Raw genomic sequence first — 24,605 nt, 5'->3', positions numbered from 1 at the left:
TGCCTTTTCTAGAGTGTCATGCAATTGGAATCATATAGGCCGTGGCCTTCTTAGACTGGCTTCTTTCACTTGGCAATATGTTTTTAAGTTTCCTTTGTGTCTTTGCATGGCTTGATAGCTCATTTCTTTTTGCTGCTGAATAATATTCTTTTGTACAGATGTACCCCAGTTTGTTTATTCATTTTTGGCTATTATGAATAAAGCTGCTATTAGCATTCATATGCGATTTTGTGTAGGAGTAAGTTTTCAACTCATTTGGATAAATATCTAGAAGCATGATTTCTGAATCATTATTATTGGACTTTCTGTTGCAAACCCCTTTTCCTTATTCACCTTCCTTTTTGTCTTTCTCCCTCAGATAGAATGACTTAAGAAAAATAAAAATAGTGCATATTCGTAATTTTTTAAAATTAAAGCAACACAAAAAATGCAAAGAAGAAAGTATGAAAATATAAAAAAATCTATGGCCTGGAAATAAACATATTAATATTTTATAGGTGTCATTCCAGACATCCCCTTATACATGTATATATGCAGATGGAAGGTGGAATTGCTACTGCTGCTCCTATCCCCTGCCCCCACCCACCCACACACACACCAGGAACTCTCCATGTCTCTTACCTTACGTTATTTTCCTCCATAGCTTTTATAAACCTCTGACCTCCTCTATATTTACTTGCCTTTTTCTTGCCATTAGAATACCATCTTCATAAAGGGAGGGATTTTGTTTGGTTTACTGCTATATCCCCAGTGCCTGGACAGTGTGCCTAGACACATACTAGGTGCTCAATAAGTGATTTATGAATAAATGAATACCTACATAGGAATATCAGATCAAAAAATGAAACCATATTATTAATATATATTTTAAAATAAAATTTTATTTTTATTTGAATTCAATTAAATATTATTTTAAAATATTAAATGTTTCCTTACCATAAGAAATATTTTTTCCCAAAAGAAATTCCACTCAAGTTAATTTTTAAAACTATGAAAACCGCCAGGCGCAGTGGCCCACGCCTGTAATCCCAGCACTTTGGGAGGCGGAGGTGGGCGGATCACGAGGTCAGGATATCGAGACCATCCTGGCTAACACGGTGAAACCCCGTCTCTAATAAAAATACAAAAAATTAGCTGGGCGTAGTGGCAGGCGCCTGTAGTCCCAGCTACTCGGGAGGCTGAGGCAGGAGAATGGCGTGAACCCGGGAGGCGGAGCTTGCAGTGAGCCGAGATCGCGCCACTGCACTCCAGCCTGGGCGACAGAGCGAGACTCCATCTCCAAAAAAAAAAAAAAAAAAAAAAAGAAAGAAAACCATTAACAGATGATGAGATACAGAAACCACATATTTCACTTTTAGGCAGTTGTCTGTTCACTCCATGCTATTAAATATGAGGAGAAATTAACGTTCTTAAATTTGCTTCCACTTCTCATTCCCATCCCCACCTGCCAATTTTCATCATTTATATTTTGTTAGTTACATTATCCTTGTTGTATCATGGCAATTCCACACATTTCTTTAATTTTGTGTATAGGTAGATTCAGTGCTCATCACCACTTCTTTCACCATTACTTCTCCATTCCTGAGGTTTCAAATTTTGACTCATTCTGAATTGCCTAGATTTCCTCAAGTAGTTTTTCAAGAAGCTCTCAATGATGCTGTAATCTTTGAGAACGTTCATGCTTAAGAATATCTGGTACTGTAAAGGACACCCTGACTTGCTATAAAGTTCTTGGTTTACTTTTTCTTTCTCTCAACTATTTGTAGACATTGCTCTATCAATACGGGAGAAGTATTAGGCCAACCTGCAGTTTTTGTTTACAGTTAGGAGTGATGTTGAAGCTATTTTACAACCAAGACAGTATGAGCAATAACTAATCAGAAAAGATTAGGATCGAACAACTTACTAGCCCTACTGATGCATACCCACTGAATATAAGCTCTGCTTATTGTGAAAAGTCAAAGAGAACAGAAGGATTTAATGTGAAGAATGAAAGTCCCTCATTTCTTAAGAAACGTTTCTCTTCAGTTATGTTCCAGTTGTAATTTAGTGTGGAATGAATGGCGTGTTTCATGCTGTCTTCTTTTCAGGAATAGTTGTAAATCTAGATAACACACACCTCCACAAGTGTAGAGAATAAACAGACCTCTAATTTGCTCTAGTCCCCAGGGTTGGCTACAGCACAGCTGCCCTTGGATCGACATGGAGAAACCTGCATTCAAAGGTCCAAATCTTGTCCCTAGGACTTAGCTTCTTCACCTGGGACATTCAGATGATACTAATTGAGGAAACCAAGATACAGGAATTTAGTACCCATCTATTCCTTCTAATACAAAACATCGGAGAATTCTGGCTTTTGCAAACTGCTGTTGACATTTTATACCCAGATGTTACCACTACCTTTGAAGCCTCTTGGGCCTCCTCCCTGACACCACTCTGCTCTCTTTCCACCTGGAGCAACCACTGACCCAAAATTTGCATTTGTCATTTTTTTTCTTTTTGTTGCCATTTTACCACATAAATTTGTATCCCTAAACAATAAAGTGTCTAGGTTTGAAAGCTGCTAAATCCACGAGTGAAATCACACTATATTTATACTTCAGCAACTTGCTTTCTTCACTCAACATGGTTCCTGACATTCATCCATATCGATGTGTGTGTGGCAGTAGTTTATTCATTTTCATTGCTGCATAGTATACCATTGTGTGAATTATCACAATTTATTCATTCTACTGTTGATAGGCATTTGCGTTATTTCCTGTATTTCTTCGCTATTGCAAACAATGTTACTGTGAACATTCTTATGGTGTGTCCTTTGGGGCACATGTGTAAGAAATTCTCTAGAATATATGCCTAGGAGTGAATTGCTGAATCATGCACTACGTACATCTTTAATTATATTGCATAGTGCCAAATTGTTTTTTAAAAATGGTTATACCAATTTACACTTTCCTTATAGGGCTGGAGTTCTGGCTCAATATTCTCATCTACACTTGTTATGGTCATGGATCATACAATCTGGTGGTATATCCGCCTTATTTCCTCATTTTACTTTTTATTATTTTTCTAATTTTTTCTAACTTTACTCAGATGCTTAATTTTCATCCCTTTTTTAATACATGCATTTAATTTTTGATATTTTTGAGAGGTGATTTTGTATGCTTTCATATGTAGTGCTCTCATTGTTCATGTCTAAGTAATCCATAATTCCAGTTTTGAATTCTATTTCTGGCTAGATAAATTTAAAAACCATTCCACTATAAACACACGGAAATGCAATATAAATTATAACAGGCTTTTAAATGCACAGATAAGCTCACCACAAATTAAAAGAAATCACAGAAAAAAAAATTAAGAAAAACCTGTAAAACAAAATTTAAGTAGGAGCTCACGTGATGGCTTCCATGCATTCTTAGATTTTAGAAATATGGCTCCCCAGCATGATAAATTTAAAAAGCAAATGAACTGCAGGACACTAGAAAGAAAATATTCTAAAAGTAACAGAGGACAACAAATATATTATCTATTTTAAAAAGGGAGATAGGCCAGGCGCGGTGGCTCACGCCTGTAATCTCAGCACTTTGGGAGGCCGAGGCGGGCGGATCATGAGCTCAGGAGATCGAGACCATCCTAGCTTACATGGTGAAACTCTGTCTCTACTAAAAATATAAAAAATTAGCTGGGCGTGGTGGCAGGCGCCTGTAGTCCAAGCTACTTGGGAGGCTGAGGCAGGAGAATGGCGTGAACCCAGGAACCGGAGCTTGCGGTGAGCGGAGATCGTGCCACTGCACTCCAGCCTGGGTGACAGGGCAAGACTCTGTCTCAAAAAAAAAAAAGGAGGGGGAGATGGACTGAAATCCAAAACAGTAACAAGTGAGAAGAGGGTAGAATAATTTCTTCACAGAACTTCAATACACTATCTATCAATATTCTATTCCCAGCTAATTCTATTAGCTAATTCTATTCCCAGTTATTATACAAGATTGAAAGTTCACCACAAAGATACCTTCATGGAAGGAATTCCTAAATGAAATTAATTAGCACAGAAACTAAGCATACTTGGCAAAATTTCAAAAAGACCACTAAAACAAGTGGAAATAGACTACATAAGAAATTAAAAGCACAAAATGTCAAAAAAAATCCAAATAATATATATTAGATTGACAAAACTCCTCAGTTATAAGACAAATTATGTTTTTTTGGTAAGAGTGCACCCAGAGCATGAAGTAATAAAAGGGTGATGAGGTCAAAGAGATGAGCTGGGGCTGCCTCATAAAGAAATTTGTAGACCTGGATAAGAAATCTGAGACTTACTGTGTGGTGGGAAGCCACTGGGGAGTTTGAGCAAGGGAGTGACATGAACTGATTTTTGTTTTAAAAAGCTCATTCTGGTGGTTAAATGAACTGTTTTGAGTCAAGAAAGAAGTAAGGAGATGTGTTAGAAAATTCCATTGACTTTTTTTTGGAAAGTGACACGTTAAAGTCTTTTTCTATTACCATGGATTTATCACCTCTCCTAATCTTCTTGGAGTTTTTGCTTTATGTATTTTGATACAATGTTGTAAGCAGCACAAGTAGAAGTTAACATCTTACTGGTGAATTGAAACTTTTTAAAAGAGACCTTTTCTTTTCTTTTCTTTTTTCAGAGATGGGGTCTTGCTGTGTTGCCCAGGCTGGACTTAAACTCCTGGGCTCAAGTGATCCTCCCACCTCAGCCTCCCAAGTAGCCGGGACTTCAGGCATGCACCACCATGCCTGTGCATTGACATTTTTAAAAGTCCATCTAAAGCGTCCTCCTTTGACCCATTTACTATTTTTTATTTTAAAATTTCATTGCATGCTTTTATTTTTATTATCATTTACTAACTGGTAAATGAATTCATGTCTTCATTTTTATACTTTCTGTGTTATTTTTTACTGGGTATGCCTTTTGTAAATATCATGCAGCAAATTTTATTTAGTCAACAAATATTTAAAGAGCACTCTCTATGTTATCAATCACATTTTAAGCATTAAGAAGACAAATGGAGGAAGTTATGAAGCTCGCAGTCGAAAAAGTTCACATTTAATTGCTTCTCAGCCTTTCAGTTAGGAGCTACTGTAAAAAGTTCATGCTTCCTATGTTTTGCTTTTTAAATTATGGGAACTTCTATGGCTATTCCTCAAAACGTAGTGTTAGGAAAGTAGAGGGAAACAGGCATTAGCCATCTTGTCTGATATTAGAAAAATAAAAAAACTCTATCAATTAGAAAGCTGTGCTCAGGGTTTTGGTGTTAACTCTGTGGTTAGTAATCTCACTGCCTATACAGTATTTTTCACAAGCCAGGGTAATGACTATTAGTGAGAGTTTTAAACTCGGTGAGTGAAGGGGCATGGGTGTCACCTGCACCTCACACAGTCTACTCTCTGAACCACCATGGCCTATTTCTTAGGGGTCATTTGGGTATGGCTGAACAAAAATATGTTACAGCTGAAAGCACCTCAAAAATCAAGCCATAAGTGAGTTCCTTCTTGTTCAGTCTGTAAAAAATGTCTTTTCGGTTCTGAATATCCCACGAAGTGAGATTTTTAATGACAAGGTAAAGCATTAGAAACACATTTTGCAATACCAAAGAGGAAAGAAAAGTGGCTTGAAATGCGGAGCTGCTCTGAGTCTGTCAGATCCTCTCTTCTAACTCGTGTTGCTTTCTCAGTTCCCTCCTCTTCCTTCCCCTCTATACACCACACACAAAGAGAATAAAAGAGATGACCTCAACCTGAGACCTGAGAAGAATGTGTAGCCACTTTGTGTTAACTCTGAAGGAGTTCTCAGTTGAGGGATCAATATTCATGCCATTTTGCCACACATGGGTAGCAGTCAATTCGTCAATCACTCCACAGTTATTTCCCCAATTCCCCAATGCACACCCTCAAAATCTGTCTCCCTTTAAGATAATACCATGATGTCAATATCATAACACTCATATTTCAAAAGGTTAGAGAACTCTGTGTTGTGCTGTTTAAGACGAAATGTGAATTAGTTGTCAAGACTTTGTTTGATGCATAATATGGGATCATCAACAGAAGGTGGATGGTGTGCATCACAATTTGTGCATATCACACTAAATTGAAATCCAATATGATCAACGGAAGACTCCAACCACCTGAAATTTCATTCATGAGTCATTTTGTGCATATCCCTCCAAGCCTTTATTTTATCCTAGATTGATCTTCCTCTTGATTAAATCTTCTTTGACAATTTAGTACTCGAGTCCATGACGATTCATCCTTTCCCTGATTTTTTATTTTCGTAAAGTTTATGCCAGAGTATGGGGCTTCTTTATGCAATAATTACTTTGTGGATGATGAAACATCATTTTTATTCCAGTGACAGCTTGGATTTCTTAAAAGTAGGGCTCATATGATTTACTTTGGGGTACAATGGCTATCTACTCCACAGATATTTGTTGACTAAATATTGATTACATCATATGGATGTTAACATCAGGATAGTGTGGACTGGCAAAGGCATAAAGTGAAGAGTGCTTAGATAAAATTCTTATGTTGAAAGAGTTTGCTACCTAGAATGGAGACAAAGTGCAAATGAATATTTATGATGTAGTGTGGTAAGCACCGTGCTAGAGGCATATGCAATCATAATTCACAGTTAGAAACATGTGGGTTGGTTATAAAAGCATAGTTCAGGACTCTCTGAAGAGGAGTAGGGGAAAAGAATATCTGGTACAGCAAGAGCAAGAACACGACAACACGAGATTTCCTATCTCACAAACAAGCGAGGCACTTTAAGCGAAGACCTTGAATGCCATGCCAAGCAGTTTGGACTTAATAGGGAACCATCAAAGGTTTCAATATGTTTTTATTAAAAAATATCCAGAGCTGATTTTCTCTCTAGGAAGACCCACCCCTTGTCTTCTGTAGGCAAAAGAATATTGGAGAATTCTGACACTGAGGTTTTTTTTTTTTTTTTTCTCATTCCAATCTCTGTTCTCCCTCTCATCAAATCATCCAGAGACTGGATGGATTTTATTTTCCCTAACACAAAGGTTAGCCTCCAGCCTAGTCAACATAAGGAGATCCCATCTCTACAAAAAAAATTTAAAAATTAGCTGGGCATGGTGGTGTGTGCCTGTAGACTCAGCTACGTGGGAGGGTGAGGTGGGAGGCTCACTTGAGCCCAGAAGGCAGAGGCTGCAGTGACCTGTGATCATGCCACTGTACTCTAGCCTGGATGACAGAGCCAGAATGTCAAACAAACAAACAAGATTATCTGTAATATACCAAGGTGAGGGGAAACTATTTCATGTGATGAAATGTCAAGTCCAAGACCCATGTCATCCTGGGTACTTACAGAAGAAGCCCACCCAATCTGTCCAGGAACTGACATGGAAACCCCAGCATGTGAATCTGCTGGCCTGACAGCTGTAACAGAAGCTTGCAGAGAAGCTGCCAACCCAGAGGGCAGTCTGTGGCCAGGAAAAAAAACGAGATTTCTACAGCCTCTAGTGTGACAACTAACCATACCACTGAGGAAGTGGGTGGGGAGATACAGATGCTGGTAGGGAAAGACGACATGAAGTTGTTCAAAGTCAGCTGTTGATTTTCATTATCTATTGCTTCATTGGCTAGGAGCATCATGGTGGTTGTTAAGCAAAATTTGGGCAGTTAATCACCTAAAAAGTAGGATAATTGTGTCTTTCAACTAAGTTTTTAGAAAATGTTTATTTGTCCCCATTTCATGGAGATGAAGACCTATAAGAAAGCCATCTACACTGTTCTAAACCCATTGTGATTTGGAAACTTTCAAAGAGATACTTAATCAAAACCGAGACAGCTCACAAGACTTTTTACCTTAAATAGGCCTCTAACATATTTTAATATAAATTTTGTTAAAGTAGGTTTAATAAGCAAAAGCATAAAAATGGGAGCAAAAATAAATAGATCTGCTTGAAAACAAGTTTGTCAATATAATCCAAATCAGTTCAAAATTAATTTATGTTTAGCTTTAAAATTGTGACTGAAGGGAGCAATGGTCAAGTAGATATCTAAACTTAGTAGATCTCTAAATTTAATTTGTAGGCATTGAACATCTTCCTTTAATGGGTCCAAACGAATAACTTCAAATGTATCCATTTTAATTTACCTGACAAGAAGTTCATGACTCAGGGAAGAAGTTGGTTTTTTCATCAAGTCACCAGGCACCCTCTGACCTTTCATTACTGCCTTTCCTAGAGATGTCCTGGGGACAAAAGATTTGCTCAACTTAAACCTAACTCTCCCCACACTTCTTTTCAATAATGAGGATCCAGGCCCAGCATGGTAACTCATGTCTATAATCTCAGCACTTTGGGAGGCTGAGGTGGGAGGATCGCTTGAGGCCAGGAGTTCAAGACCAGACTGGGCAACATAGTGAGACCCTATCTCTACAAAAAATTAGTTGGGCATGGTAGCGTGTGTACACCTGTAGTACTACCTACTTGAGTGGCTGAGGTGGTAGGATAACTTAAGCCCTGGAGTTTGAGGTTACAGCAAGTTACGATTGCACCACTGCACTCCAGCCTGGGTGACAGAGCAAGACCCTGTCTCAATAATAATAATAACAATAATAATAATGAGAAGAAGAAGAAGAAGAAGAAGAAGAAGAAATAATGAGGATCCACAGCCAATGGCTCAGTAGATAGTCAATTTCCAGTTGTCTATTACCATATGCTCTGATTGGCTACTTCTGTCAAGAACATAGTGATCTCACCTCCAGTGGGCTTTTAAGTGCACAATGAGGTGTAAAGTTACGCAGGTAGCCAAGAGCTGTGTTGGTACCTAAAAAATGAGAACCTGTGACATCAAATGCCTGTGACATCAAGATCCTGCCTGATTTCTATCGTTTCATCTGTGACCTCTGCCTCAGTAGAAATATATGGGAATGGGAAGATAATCTGTACCGTATCAAACTTTTAAAAAAACAGCTGCCTTTCACAGCTTATCAGGTTTCCATTATTTATATGTCAAGATTTATGTTAGAAATAATTAATATTTCATTGGCTCTCTGTAGCTAAGCAAATTATCAACTCACCAAATCTTTTCCCTCGGATTCTTATATTTCTATTCCTAACAAATAAGAAGTCTTCCTAGAGGTGGAGACATAGAACTATAGAGACAGAGACTTCTCTGGCAACACTGTGGAGTATAGAATAGCAGTGGTGAAACTGGAGGCGTGGAGACCTGTTTGAACATTATTGTCATAGTGCAAGGAAAAGGAAATTAGGATTCTGATCTAGGAAGTGGCACAGGAATAAAGAATATGTTCTGGAGTTGTGAGAGAATTTGGTGAAAGAATTGACATGTAATGAGTAAATGTGAGAAAGTGAAAAATAAGAGATGGCTGAGGGTTTTAGTCTGGGTTATTGACATAGATAGACACAGATGTTGATGCACAATGGAGATTAGGTTTAGGGAGGGAGGTGAGATAACAAGATGAGCTTGATAAACTCTATGTGATGTACAGTAGGAAGTTATTGTAATGGGAAATAACTGGAACTAATGTGTCTATATGTTTCCCTGCCTCCTCCATAAGACTGTGAGCTCTTTGAGTGCATTCATCTTGGCTTTCCACTGCTTAACACAGAGTCCAGCATATAGCAAGGGCTCAGTGTCTTTTTTTTTTTTTTTTTTTTTTTTTTTGAGACGGCATCTCGCTCTGTCGCCAGGCTGGAGTGCAGTGGTGCTATCTCGGCTCACTGCAACCTCCTTCTCCTGGGTTCAAGTGACTCTCCTGCCTCAGCCTCCCGAGTAGCTGGGAATAAGGCACGCACCAGTATGCCCAGCTAATTTTTGTATTTTTAGTAGAGACGGGGTTTCACCATGTTGGCCAGGATGGTCTCCATCTCTTGACCTCGCAATCCGCCAGCCTCCGCGTCCCAAGGTGCTGGGATTACACTCGTGAGCCACCGTGCCCGTCCTCAGTATCTTTTTTAATAAATGAGAAGTTGAGTTAACATTGAAAATATGAATATTGCCTTATTGCAATGAATATTCCTAACTAAATGGATCAAATGTCATGTCATTATTGCAAATTCAGTTTAGAGTTCATAAGAGCAATTTAGATTTTAAGATTTTCCTTGCTGAAATCAGCAGTTTCTAAGGATGGGAGGAATTGGTTTTGCAAAGAAGTGTACAGATGGTCTTCAACTTAGGATGGTTTGGCTTACAATTTTTCAATTTTATGATGGTGCAAAAGCAATACACACCCAGTAGGAACCATACTTCAAATTTTGAATTTTGATCTTTTCCGGGGCTAGCAATAATAATGCAGTACAATACTCTCACGATGCTGGTCAGTGGCAGTGAGCCCCTGCTCCCAGCCAGCTAAGCAATCATGAGGATGAACAACCAATACTCTACAGTGTGCTGTATTCAATACATTATGTGAGATATTCAACACTTTATTACCTAATAGGTTTTGTGTTAGACGGTTTTGCCCAATTCTAGGCTAATGTAAGTATTTTGAGCATGTTTAAGGTATGGTGTTCAGTAAGTTAGGTGTATTAAACACATTTTCAATTTAGAATATTTTCAACTGATGATGGGTTTATTGGGACGTAGCCCCCTCATAAGTGGAGAAGCATCTGTATTTTGAGAATATGGTACATGTGAGAGAAGGTCAGGCTGGATGGGACCAGAAGAAGGAAGGGTGGAGAAAACCTTTCAGCAGAAGGAGGGAGACACTAAACCTCTGGAAGCTGAGAGAAAATGTACCCACTCTGGAGAGGAGAAAGGACTGAATTGAAAGGGAGTCCAAGACACACCTAGAACTAGCCTTCACCTAGGGACGTGGGGAGGTGGTCTTTCTGAACCATCCCGAACTCCCCAGGAGCTAAGTCAGAAGCTCTGACACTCTGGACTCCAGGAATACAGAAGATCTTGAAGTTCCTCAAACAAAATACAGTACAATGACAAAGTGGTCGAGATTCACTTAGAAATTGCATAGGAGAGCCATTTCTTTTCACTGCACACTCTGTTTCATGAGAAGATTATACAGTCAAACTGAAAGAGGTGTAGACTGAGGTCAAATATTATGTCATATTTTAATACAAGGCAATTAGAGCAAAGTGCATCACTTTTGTGCATCACTTTTTAAAGATGCTTTTATTGATGCAGAATAAGCATATGGTAAAACACACAAAGTTTAATTGTATAGCTCAATGAATTTTTTTATATACATCCATATAACTACCACCAGTTCCAGATGTAGAAGTCTCTCTCTTGCTTTTCCTAGTCAACACCAGTCACAAAGGTAACCACTATTCTTACATCACTGTAGATTTGTTTTGGCTATCTTGAACTTCATATGAGTGAAATTTCACAGAATAATTTTCTGGAGTTAGACTTTTTTCACTCTGTGTTATGAGATTTCTCCATACTGTTTTATGTGTATTTTTCTTTGTTTTGTTTTGTTTTTAATTACATCTTAGTATTCCATTGTATAACTATAGTACAATTTATTTATTCATTCTTCTGTGGGTGGATACTTAGACTATTTCCAGTTTTTGCTTATTATGAATGAAACTCAGGAACATTTTTGTTTGTAACTTTTAGTAGTAGGCATAAGCACTCATTTCTTTTGAGCATATTCCCAGAGGTACAATGGCTGGGTAATAGGGCATTAAGATGTGTGGATTTACGAGATGCTGCCACACAACTTTCCATGGTGGTTGTGGCAATTAACACTGTCACAGAAGTATATGAGAGTTCAGTTGCTCTACTTCCTAGTCAACACATGTTATTGCCAGTCTTTTTTTTTCATTTTTATGAATTCAGGGTGTGTCTAGTAGTAAATCATTGTAATTTTAGTTTCCATTATCCTGATGATTAATAATGTTGAGAATTTTATGCTTGATGGCCATTTTGATATCCTCTTTATTTTTTAAAATTTTTGTAGGTACATAGTTGGTGTATATATTTGTGGGGTACATGAGATGTTTTGATACAGGCATGCAATGTGAAATAAGCACATCATGGAGAATAAGGAATTTCCATCCCCTCAAGCACTTCTCCTTTGAGTTACATACAAAAAATATGGAATCCTTTACAAATTTGTGTGTCATTCTTGATCAGGGGCCATGCTAATCTACTCTGTATCATTCCAATTTTTGTATATGTGCTGCTGAAGCAAGCACTAATGTCCTTTTTTATTATTATTATACTTTAAGTTCTAGGGTACATGTGCACAACGTGCAGGTTTGTTACATCTGTATACATGTGCCATGTTGGTGTGCTGCACCCATTAACTCGTCATTTACATTAGGTGTATCTCCTAATGCTTTCCCTCTCCCCTCCCCCCACCCCACAACACACCCTGGTGTGTGATGTTCCCCTTCCTGTGTCCAAGTGTTCTCATTGTTCAATTCCAACCTATGAGTGAGAACATGCGGTGTTTGGTTTTTTGTCCTTGCGGTAATTTGCTGAGAATGATGGTTTCTAGCTTCATCCATGTCCCTGCAAAGGACATGAACTCATCCTTTTTATGGCTGCATAGTATTCCATGGTGTATATGTGCCACATTTTCTTAATCCAGTCTATCACTGATGGACATTTGGGTTGGTTCCAAGTCTTTGTTGTTGTGAATAGTGCCACAATGAACATACGTGTGCATTTGTCTTTATAGCAGCATGATGTATAATCCTTTGGGTGTATACCCAGTAATGGGATGGCTGGGTCAAACGGTATTTCTAGTTCTAGATCCTTGAGGAATCGCCACACTGTCTTCCATAATGGTTGAACTAGTTTACAGTCCCACCATCAGTGTAAAAGTGTTCCTATTTCTTCATATCCTCTCCAGCACCTGTTTTTTCCTGACTTTTTAATGATTGCCATTCTAACTGGTGTGAGATGGTATCTCATTGTAGTTTTGATTTGCATTTCTCTGATGGCCAGTGATGATGAGCATTTTTTCATGTGTTTTTTGGCTGCATAAATGTCTTCTTTTGAGAAGTGTCTGTTCATATCCTTCGCCCACTTGTTGATGGGGTTGTTTGTTTTTTTCTTGTAAGTTTGTTTGAGTTCTTTGTAGATTCTGGATATTAGCCCTTTGTCAGATGAGTAGATTGCAAAACTTTTCTCCCATTCTGTAGGTTGCCTGTTCACTCTGATGGTAGTTTCTTTTGCTGTGCAGAAGCTCTTTAGTTTAATTAGATCCCATTTGTCAATTTTGGCTTTTGTTGCCATTGCTTTTGGTGTTTTAGACATGAAGTCCTTGCCCATGCCTATGTCCTGAATGGTATTGCCTAGGTTTTCTTCTAGGGTTTTTATGGTTTTAGGTCTAACATTTAAGTCTTTAATCCATCTTGAATTAATTTTTGTTTAAGGTGTAAGGAAGGGATCCAGTTTCAGCTTTCTACATATGGCTAGCCAGTTTTCCCAGCACCATTTATTAGATAGGGAATCCTTTCCCATTTCTTGTTTTTGTCAGGTTTGTCAAAGATCAGATGGTTGTAGATGTGTGGTACTGAAACAGAAATATAGACCAATGGAACAGAACAGAGCCCTCAGAAATATCCTCTTTTTTTAAAGTACCTCTTGAATTCTTTTGCCTATTGATTGGTTGAGACAAGGTCTTCCTCTGTCACCCATGCTGGAGTGCAGTGGCTCAATCACGGCTCACTGCAGTCTCAACTTCCCAGGCTTAAGTCACCCTCCCACCTCAGCCTTCTTAGTAGCTGGGACCACAGGTGCATGCCACCATACCTGGTTAATTTTTTTATTTTTCTATTTTTATTTTTGTAGAGGCAGGGTCTCCGTATGTTGCCTAGGCTTTTTGACCATTTAAAATTTTTTTGTCTGTCTCTGTTTTATTAATTTTTAATTATTTACATATTCCAAGTGGGTCTTTGTCAGATATATGTATTGCTAATGTCTTCTACACTGTGCCTTACCTTTTCAGTCTCCTCTACATGGTGTCTTTTGATGAACAACAGTTCTTAGTTTTAATTGAGGCTCAATTTTTCAATTTTTTAAAATGTTACCTTTCTTTGTGTCTTTTTTTAAAGAAACTTTGCTTGCCGTAGATCATAACATTCTTTTAGGTTTTCTTCTGGGACTTTAGTGTTTTAATCTTTTACATTTAGGACTATGATCCATTGGATGCCTTTTATATCTGGAATGAGAATAGGGGTAAAGTAGGCTTTTTCCATGTGGATACTACACTTGACCTTAGCCAAAAGGCTGAGAAGTGATCCATGTGGTTATCTAATTGACCCAGAGCCATTTCTTGAAATCATCATCCCTTCCTCATTGCACTGCAGTGGTGTTTTTGACACGAATCTGGGGACTTTTATTTATGTGAGTCTCTAGTATGTTAGTCTATTTGTCTCTCCCTGCACCTATACCACATTATAGATAACTATCATAGATTTGTAGTCTTGATATATGATAGTAAAAGTCTAGAAACCTTGTTCTCCTTCAAAATTGCCTCGATTTTTCTTGATCCTTGGAATTTTCATATAAATATTAGTAGTAGCTTGACAATTTCAACAAATAAACCTGCAGGGATTTTCATTGGGATTACACTAAATCTATAGATCATTTTGGGAAAAAAAAATGACATCTTAATAATTTTGAATCTTCCAACTCATAAACACGAAACATCTTTTCATTTATTCAGGTCTTCAATTTCTCTTAGCAATGCTTTACAGTGCTCTTAGGTAAGTCTTTCACATCTTATGAATGTACCATAATTTAACTAGCCCTCTGGAAACGGGCATTCCTTTTCCATTTTTACTCCATTCTATCTTTATAAGCACAATGAAATTAAAAGTCTCACATGTATTTTAAATTATTTTAAAGTGCCATAATTGGTATCTAAAACAACTCATTCTCCTCTCCTATATTCTTATCGACCAGCAAGAAGTCAAAGGGCAAAGAATGACCCCCAGGGTGTCCCATCCTTTGGTTTTTAAAGCACAGTAGAACCACCTCAATCTATTTCCTGTTATTAAAATCTCTAGGGAACAATATTGCATGAACAGACTCCGTAGCCTTTCCAAACCCTTACCAATATCATCAGGAACTTCCTCCTTTTGTCACTGCTGCTGTAAATTAAACACATTTTCCCATTGTTCACTTAGTGAGCAAAAGAATTTATCAATGAATGGAAGAACATTATCTCATCTTTTAAAAAATACTCATTTATACATTAGAAGACAGAAACTGTATTTTGAGGACTATTAATTTCCCAAGTCTATAACTTTTTAACTCTACTAAAAAGCTAGATAAACATGGATTCTAATCTCCAACTTTGATGATGAATGAAAGAACATGTACCTGGTAAAGTGTTCTACGTAAGGCCTTTTGATAAGCAGGTGAACAACTTTGGTTTCAAGTCTTCTCTCAAAGGTGGCCAACTCTGATAAACTATTGGGCATCAAACCACATGAATGCTAAGCTATGTAGGGGGCTCATCTCTGAGTTCTTGTGGGTCATATCTTTTTGATAATGCAGTTTAGTATCATATTTATTGATTATTAAATAACTTTTTTATTACCGATGTGTTACATACCCAACAAAGTTTAGAAAATATAGATGTGCAAAAAGAATCTGTAATTCTGTGTTTAACCGAAAACCACTATGAACATTATAGTATATTTCCTGCCAATATTAACTTATTTTAAAATTAATATTGTTTTAGAGTCTCCTTCCTAAGCTCTATACATTCACTTAGTCAACATCTTTCCATGCCATTAAATACCCTTTATAGCATATTTTAATTCACCTACTAATTGGACATTTATTAATTTTTTAGTTTTTCACCAATATACACAGGTGAAGTACACATACCTATTGTTAAAATTTCATTCATATTTGTGATTATTTTGTCAGAACCATAGGTCTTAACTCTGTGCATCAAAACCAGTTGTGTTCGGCTGGGCATCGTGGCTCAAACCTGTCATCCCAGTACTTTGGGAGGCCAAGGTAGGAGAATTACTTGAGGCCAGGAGTTCAAGGCCAGTCTGGGCAACATAGTGATACCTCATATTTCCAAAAACAAAAAATAGAAAAACTTAGCCAGGCATGGTGGCATGCACATTTACTTCCAGCTCCGTGAGAAGCTAAGGTGGGAGCATCACCTGAGCCCAAGAGTTTGAGGTTGCAGTGAGCTATGATCAAGCCACTGCACTCTAGCCTGGTCTACAGAGTGAGGCCCCAACTCAAGAAACGATCATAACAATCCAAGTTTAATGTGACAAAGCAATTCCATTTCTAGATAATTATCCTACAGAAATTCTCACATAGATAAAGGAAAGGATATACATTCAAGAATGATCATTGTATTATTCATAATAAAATGCAAAAATTATCTTAAAAAGTCTATTCTTAAATGTCCACATTGATTAAATACATTGAAGTATCTCCATGCAACTTATAGCACTATTAAAAATTATATCTGAATACACTGAAATGGAATAATGACTATATTATGTTATCAAATGAAAAAACACAAAACAATGTCTAGTATGATTACCTGCAGGGAATCAAGGGAGGAAGTGAAAGATGAAGATCTCACCAATTTTTGATTTTTCTATTACTTGAACTTTTAAAAAATAGGCCCCGATTATATTAGTATTAAAAAACAAACAAACAGATTCAACAGATTCCCAGACTTCACTCCCAGAATCTCAAAGGAATGCGACCCAGAAATCTGCAGTTCATAAAGCTTCACAAGTGATTCTGATAAACTGCCAAGGTTGAGACCACAGCCTTAGGATAAATTTCTAAAAGTGCAATTGCTATGTCAAAGGGTGTGAAAAATGTTAAGGCTTTTTATAAGAATTGCCAAATTGTCCTTTAGTAACGTGCCAATTCACATTCCCACCAGCAGTGCGTAAAATCTCATTCCATCATCAACATGAGTGGTATAAAGTGTTTTAATCTTTGCCAGTTTGATAGATGAAAAACGCCAGGTCTGATTTATTTTGATAGAAGTGTTGGTTTGTTGCATATGGTTCTCTTTGGAGGATACTGTGTCCCATCTATCTTCCTCTTGAACAGTGTAGATAGATACATCCTTCTCAGTTTGTGTTTCATTACAAAAATCACTTGGGGAACTTGTTAAAAGTGTAGATTCCCCCCCCCCCCCATTTCTAATTCTGACTGAATAGGTCAAAGGTGAAATTTGGGAATGTGGCTCGGAGAAGTAGGATTCAGGGAGCTCACAAAGGAGGGATGCATCCAGGCATCGGAAGAAAAATAAGCAATGGTGGATTTAGGATCTGGGTATTTTGTATTCTTAGAATGGACTCTGCTCATTGCTTGCAATGCCCTCTGCCCAGGATGCAGTTTCCTACTCCCCCAACCATCCTTCAAGTTGCAGCCCACGTCCTGCTCTATGTGTCATTAAAATCCACATCGAGTTTTCTCTCCTCTGCACTCCCACAGCACTTAGTGTCCAAACAACTCATCCTGACACTTAATCACATGCTGCAATTACTTTAGATAGATGAGAATCAACTTACAGTAATAAAGATAGAGTCTAATGAGAGTTGTAGAAGTATTATTTTAGGACAAGAAGAAATGCCCGAGGATGTCCTGGAAGATAATCCTGCAATAAATTACATTTGTGTTGGCACTAAATTAGATGCAATGGCAAGTCTTTGAAATTTGAAGTCAGAACAGCCTTAAGCTATTAGAAACTTGTGTTTCTCTGCTAAAATAAAAGCTACTTTTTGTCTTCCAAACTGGCAAAGATGAAAATCCCTTGATACCATTTTTGATTTGTTGTGGGACTGAGCAGCTCAGGTAATTCTAATAATCAGACAAGTTTGGGAAAGAATGCCCCACACTCAGTGTTCTCAGCATTGCCTGCTTTATTAGAATCCCTAATAACACATTTGAAAATTAGCCATGCTCAGCCCCACTCCAGAGATTCTCTTCCTATTGAATTTTGTAAAGCTCCCCAGGTGATTGTAAGATGTAGCCAGGATTGAGACTCTGCTCAAAGTAATGCAAAAAGAATCACATGGAGATCTCACATATATTTCATTATTCTTTGCCACTCCAACGGGAGGGATATTTGAGTTGCTTTCTTAGTGGAATCGATGGATTCCCAAAGATTTATTTACTGTCCACCTCAAGCATCTTGTCATTTCTGAGACATTTGAGTAAATTTACTTTCAGTCATTTATTCATTCAACAAGTATATGTTGGGGAGTTTCTCTGCCAGGAACACTTCTGATGTTGGGATACAACAGGCAGTAAGACAGAGGTGTCTCCTGCCCATGATGTATGTAATGAACCAAAGAGAACAGTAATTAAATAAGTAATTGCAAGTAATTATACTGGAGCTGAGTCTTCAAGCAGCCTTCAGTGGTGTCCTGCTTTAACCAAGAAAGTTAAGTGGGATGGACTGTTGCTAAAGCATGCCACCTTTGTCTACATTTCATGCAATATGCTTTTAAAAAAAATTCTAAATCTATAAGGTTATTCCTTTTAATTTATTGTGAATCTACACTGATTTTATTAGAAGATTATTTTCTAGGCTTGAATTAGCATTTCTCAACTTTCCTTGGGCTATTTTATTATAACTAGGCTGATTCTTCTTTATCTAAATTTTAGCTTGCAAAGTAATTGCACAGCCACAAGACCAGCTGACAAGGGCATTAATTTAGGATGAAATGTAACAGGTGATATGATTCTGCAGAGAAGGTGGTGCCATATCATAGGTGTAAAAGCACTGTATTATCAAACCAATTCCCTCTTGTCAGCATCAGTGAACAAAGGGTACATATGTGATCTTAGCTTCACATTGGGAATTGAGGAGTACCATTGACTCTGTCCATCACGGCCCTTACCAAAGCATTCCATGTAATGAGCAGAGCACAATTCAAGCAAATGAAGTTTTTCTGATAATCCAACACATTCTAAGTTTTTTCTGTGGTCATAATGTTCATTTCAACCAAACGTACCATATGACTAATACCTTACTCCTGCAAGAAGTAAGAAGTAATTTAGAATAGACACAGTTGTGTCTGGCCTTCTGTAAGTAGCCCTACTTGAATAGTCAGAAAGAGGACCTAGTATTTAGAATAAGAGTACATTTTTGGATTCTTCCCCACCCCCCAAATTGAAGTTTATTGATGAATATAATCCTGGAATAACATATACAAGAAAATACACAATTTATTCTTCACTGTCTATGCATTGACGGAAAGTCAATATTTCTGAGGACTGAGGTCAGGTACCAGCTGAATCACCCAGATACTTAATGTAACCTAAGATTCTGATTGGAAACAAGCTATTGTGATTTTGCTTGTTGGAGGAGCATTCTGTTCAATTGTCGTAGGTGACTAAGGACCTGATGAGACACAATGGAAATGGCTGGTCAGCTTTTGCAGAATCTGATAAGATAGCATCAAGACCAAAGCAGATGTTTTCAAAACAGTAGAGTTCTCCAAGGCATTGAAGCATGGTTGACAGGTTATGTCTTGCACAAATGAACTAGGCAGAAGGACAAGTGGGTGATGGAATCCAACCCACACCCCTCTTATGAAGCTATGTCTCCTAGTGTGAGACACCAAGGTTGCTTTATTTCATTGGATCCATTCCTAACCTCCAAAGAATTATTTTCCTCTCTGAGCCTTGAACAATAGCTTTGTTCATCACCAATGAAGCAGACATCTCATGACTGCTTGCATGTCTGTGTTTTCTTTTAGCCTGTGAGTTTTTGAGAACAAAGGACCAGGAATCACCTTGACAAATGGATTCTTGGTGAATGGGTTTTTGATGAAATGACCTGGAGGTGGAATTATCTCTTTCAACTTTGTATTCCCAATACTCAGCACAGTGTGTGGCATATAGCAGACCCTCCATAAGTGTTGGGAGAATTGAAAAACAGATACTTTTTTTCTGTTTATAAAAGTAACACACTTTCATATTTGTTGTAAAAAAAATCAAAATACCGAATATAGAGGAAAAAACAAATTTACCTTTTTTATCACGAAAACTAATGTGCAGTTCAGTACATCAGTTCTGGAAACAAAAAAATAACAGTGGCAATAATGACAACACATAAAAGTCTGTGAAATTTTGCCTGCGAGGGTAGGAACATACCTTCCCACTGCTTCAACAATAGATTATGTGGCTGCTGAGCTGAATTGAAAGCAGAACTCCATCCTCTTCAACGTTCGTAATTGCTGTCTCTCTACTCCAAAGGCAACCCCCAGCTCTGCAGCCCGTAAAGAAGCATGATCTACAGCAGTGGCCCTATGGCAAGTGAAATGATTTGGTAGGAGAGCCCCAGTGCTTTGATTATAGACAAAAGTGACGTCACTTTTGATAGGATGTGTCATGATGGTGTTGTCACTTGAAGTTACTTCATATTTCTAATAACTGCTCAGCTGAAAAATATGCAGAGAATGGAAAACACAAGTTATGCAACTGAGAGTTGTGACTTCCTGTTAAACTTAACGGAGGAGGTGAGAATAGAACAGTAAGAAAAACGATACTGAAATGCTTATTTTTAATATATCATTTCTTCTTTTGCTTTCACCACTATTCTATACTGCACACAAAATGTACCACAGTATCCACTTATTATACTTATTATATACCATATGCATAAGGAAAATAACATTTTAGATATGCAAGGAACCTTAATAATAATATGTATGCAACAAATAACCAGCAAAATTTATTTTTAGGGACATTCTATTGATTTATGGTCTCATTACCATGATTTTGGTAAGACTTCAGGCTATAAATTTTATGCCTTGGCCAACTTTAAAATTATTTTAGCAGTTTAGTATTGAATACTGTAACACTTAAGGGTTGAGCTTTTCATTACGTTCACTGAAAATTTTTCCTGTCTCTAGCACAATTCAGTTAGATACACTAAGTCTAAAAAGCTACCTAAGTTGTAAAACAATTATGGCCCAGATTAAATTATAACAGCAGCTTCCTGTATATCACATCTTAGATCAGACCACAGTTTTCTTCAGAAACCATGTATTTTAAACATCAGATTTGATCAGCCATAAACTCTAGGGGAACCTCCTGTCTGTGGTGGTTGAGCAGAAGGGAGAGGCATATCAAAAATGATACATATGAAAACATGTTCTTTATATAAATCACTTTCTCTATTTTTGTAACATTTCTATAATGTTCTCTGCTACTCTTGGGAGTACTCCCTGTACAAAAAGTGTACTTTTAAAAAATAAGGAATTTTCACAGATTTTCTTTACATTGGTTTCCGTAATTATTTTTTCTCCTATTTCCCTGCTCCTTTTGCTGAAACTCCAATTTGGAAAACTCTCTAAATTTCATCTTTAACCTTTTTAATCTTTCTTCCGCATGACGACAAAAAACAAATTTGGCCCTAATGGTACCTAATTGCCTTCTTACATCTCCCTGTGAAGCCAAAAGTTTCCTTGAATCTCTTAAACCAATTCAGCCTTCTTCAAGTTTGACTACCTTGTATAAGTTTTTGAGCATTATTTATATCCAATGCTGTTTCATTCTGTCAAATGCAGCACTTTTCCTTCGCTTCAATCTAATAAATTTGAAAAAGTGCTTTCTCCTGTGTCCCAAGCTCTGAACTATAACCCTGTTTGAGCTCTCAAGATCAAAGGAACAACTGTAATATAGGTACTAAGAGACAAGTTCAGATGCAAAGAAGGAAAAAATAGGAGAGATAATGCTTGTTCGGTGCGATTACTCACAGCAGTCAGATCAGTGCCTGGCAATAATTGTTGTTCGGTACAAATTTGTGGAACAAATGAATGAGTGGCACCAGTAATGTCTGCCAGCACTGGCTGTAATTGTATGGGCAGGATCTTCATAAGCAAAGGTGTGAGCAGGTGTTACAAGTGGGCAACACCATGTAGGCAAAGACACAGAGGCAGGAAAGCAATGAGACATGGGGAGCTTAGACCAGCACAAATGATGGGCCCACTTGCCCTACTCATGTGAGTATTCCCAGATGGGCAAGAACAGCAGAGAGCTATGGGAATGCCCTTCCTGCTAGGGAGCAGAGTGAACCAGTAGTACAGTGCAGGGCTAAAAGATTCTTTTTCTTAATATATTTGTTCTATTATAGGACTGAATATTTTATGTCTAATTCTGAGTCACAGAATAATTATTGCTTTCAAGAAATTATCCTGAATTTTCCTTCTATAGTTTGTCCAAAGAGCTCTAGACTTGAAGACAGAGCGTCATTGTTCTGCTTCCACATCTACCATTGGTAACTGGGCGACCTTCCCCTCCCTAGGCTTCAGTGTTCCTCACTGCAGAAACGGAGTAATAATAACACCTCACAAAGTTGTCAAAAATGAGATCGTACTTGGGAAAGTAATAACAGTAATAACAAAAGCTTCCTTTTTCTTAGATTGATTCATTGCTTCTTTTGGTTTCATCATTATCCCATACTACATATAGATTGTGCCACAGGACATGTTTTAGTAAAAAATATATATGCATACATATACTCATATGTATTCATCCATTTGCATATATGCAGCTTAGAACAATGATGACCATTTACTACTAGATACACTGGTACACAGTGCTACTTTCATTACCTCATTATATCCTCACAACAATCCTGGCAGGTATGTAATGTTATTTCCTCCATTTTACAGATGAGGGAACTGAGGCTTGGAAAGGTCACGCTGTTGCCCAAGGTCATATAGCTAGGAAATGAGATAATTTGAATATGATTTGGTTTTTTTTGAATTCAGAGTCTACGCCCCAAATGTTACATACATGTAGGTAATTTCTCCAAATTTTGTCTTTATATTTCTCCAAAAACATGTAGTTTATGATAATTTCTAACAACCTTACAGAGGTATAATGACATACAATAAATATATATTTAAAGTGTACAATCTGACAAGTTTTGACATAAGTATACATCCATGAAACCATTATCACAATCAAGATAATAAAAATATCCAGCATCCTTGAAAGTTTCCTCATGTCCCTTCGTAATCCCTCCCTCCTACCTCTCTGTGCTCTGCCTGCCAGCCCCAGGCAGCCGTTGATCTGCTATTGTTCACTATAGATTAGGGTGCATTTTCTAGAGTTCACTCTAATTAGAATCATACAGTATGCACTCCTTTCTTTTTTTCTAACAGATAGGGTCTTTCTCTGTTGCTCAGGCTTGAATGCAGTAATGCAATCAGAGCTCACTGCGGCCTCAAATTCCTGGGTTCAAGCACTCCTCCCACTCAGCCTCTTGAGAGCTGGCACTACAGGCGAGCACCACCATTCCTGGTTAATTTTGTATTTATTTTTAATTTTCATAGAGCTGGGGTCTTACTATGTTGCCCGGGCTGGTCTCTAACTCCTGGCTTCAAAACATCTTCATGCCTCAGCCTCCCAAAGTGTTGGGATTACAGGCATGAGCCATCACACTCGGCCCCATGCACTTCTTTTTAACTGGCTTCTTTCACTCTGCATAATTATTTCAAGATTCATCCACATTTTTGCATGAATCAAGTGTTCGTTTCTTTTTATTACTGAGTAGTGTTCCATTGTAAGGATATACTACAGCTTGTTTATTTATGATCATTTGAAAAAAAGTTATACTCTGAAATATTCAAGAACTGAAAAAGCAAATTATATTCTTAAATTGTTAATATTCTGCTTCTTAATTTATATTTACTTTAAAATTTGTTATGCATGTCTTCCTAAAATGTTAACCATATCTCTAAATTGAAAAAGAATGGGATAAGAAGTTAAGTAGAAGAGAGGAAAAGGATAAGGCATTGTCCCCCAGATATGACATCACTCCCGTCTTAAATTAATTTTGAAATCTGACTCTTGCATGCATGCATATAAAATCTATATTTTTGCTTTTTATATGTCATATTCTACATTTGAAATTTTATATTTAAAATATAATTCACTGGCAGTGGTGGCTTATGCCTGTAATCCCAGCACTTTGGGAGGCCGAAGCAAGTGGATCGCCTGAGCTCAGGAGTTCAATACCAGCCTGGGCAACATGATGAAACCTCGTCTCTACTAAAAATACAAAAAAATTCACTGGGCCTGGTGTCACCCGCCTGTAATCCCAGCAACTCAGGAGGCTGAGGCAGGGGAATCGCTTGAACCCAGGAGGCGGAGGTTGCAGTGAGCCGAGACTGCGCCACTGCACTCCAGCCTGGATGACAAAGGGAGACTTGGTCTCAAAAAAAAAAACAAACAAACAAAAATTAAAAAATAAAATATAATTCAATGTAGTGCTATAAATTTTACAAACTCAGTGATACGGTACTTCGGTTGCATCAACTGAAATTCATGCATTTTCTCCTTGGCAATATAGTTATAAGTGGCCAATAAATTCCCCACCTTGGATACATGTATACCACGAAACAAAAAGCACTTTAAAGAAAGATAAAAGAAAAGTCTTTTTCAGACTTTCAGATTGGAATTAATATGACACCCAGCTCCAAATGGTATATTAGAGATACCCATGGATGTCAGATAGGCTAGCATCTGGCTTCCCTCAGCCTGTTTCCCCGCCCGTAAAATAGGAATAATAGCTATCTTGAAGGGCTACGGTAGGCTTTGAATGAGATGATATGTGCGAGCACGAGGCATATAGAAGGCACTTATAAATGTTA

The 24,605-nt window shown here is 37.6% G+C and overlaps 1 protein-coding gene and 1 non-coding gene across 9 annotated transcripts in view; one reads left to right on the top strand and one right to left on the bottom strand.

Annotated features, from left to right (window-relative positions):
- The window catches only part of STAT4 (signal transducer and activator of transcription 4), a 122,816-nt gene that overhangs the window by 17,461 nt on the left and 80,750 nt on the right, over positions 1–24,605 (top strand). The gene's annotated exons all lie outside the window — the stretch shown is intronic.
- On the bottom strand, positions 12,064–12,170 carry LOC129032353 (U6 spliceosomal RNA). Its single transcript, XR_008501343.1, has one exon. It is a non-coding gene; the product is annotated as a U6 spliceosomal RNA (small nuclear RNA).

The sequence above is a fragment of the Pongo pygmaeus genome, chromosome 11 (genome assembly GCF_028885625.2).
Source record: "Pongo pygmaeus isolate AG05252 chromosome 11, NHGRI_mPonPyg2-v2.0_pri, whole genome shotgun sequence".
Lineage (NCBI taxonomy): Eukaryota > Metazoa > Chordata > Mammalia > Primates > Hominidae > Pongo > Pongo pygmaeus.
This window is presented reverse-complemented; position numbering and strand designations above follow the sequence as displayed.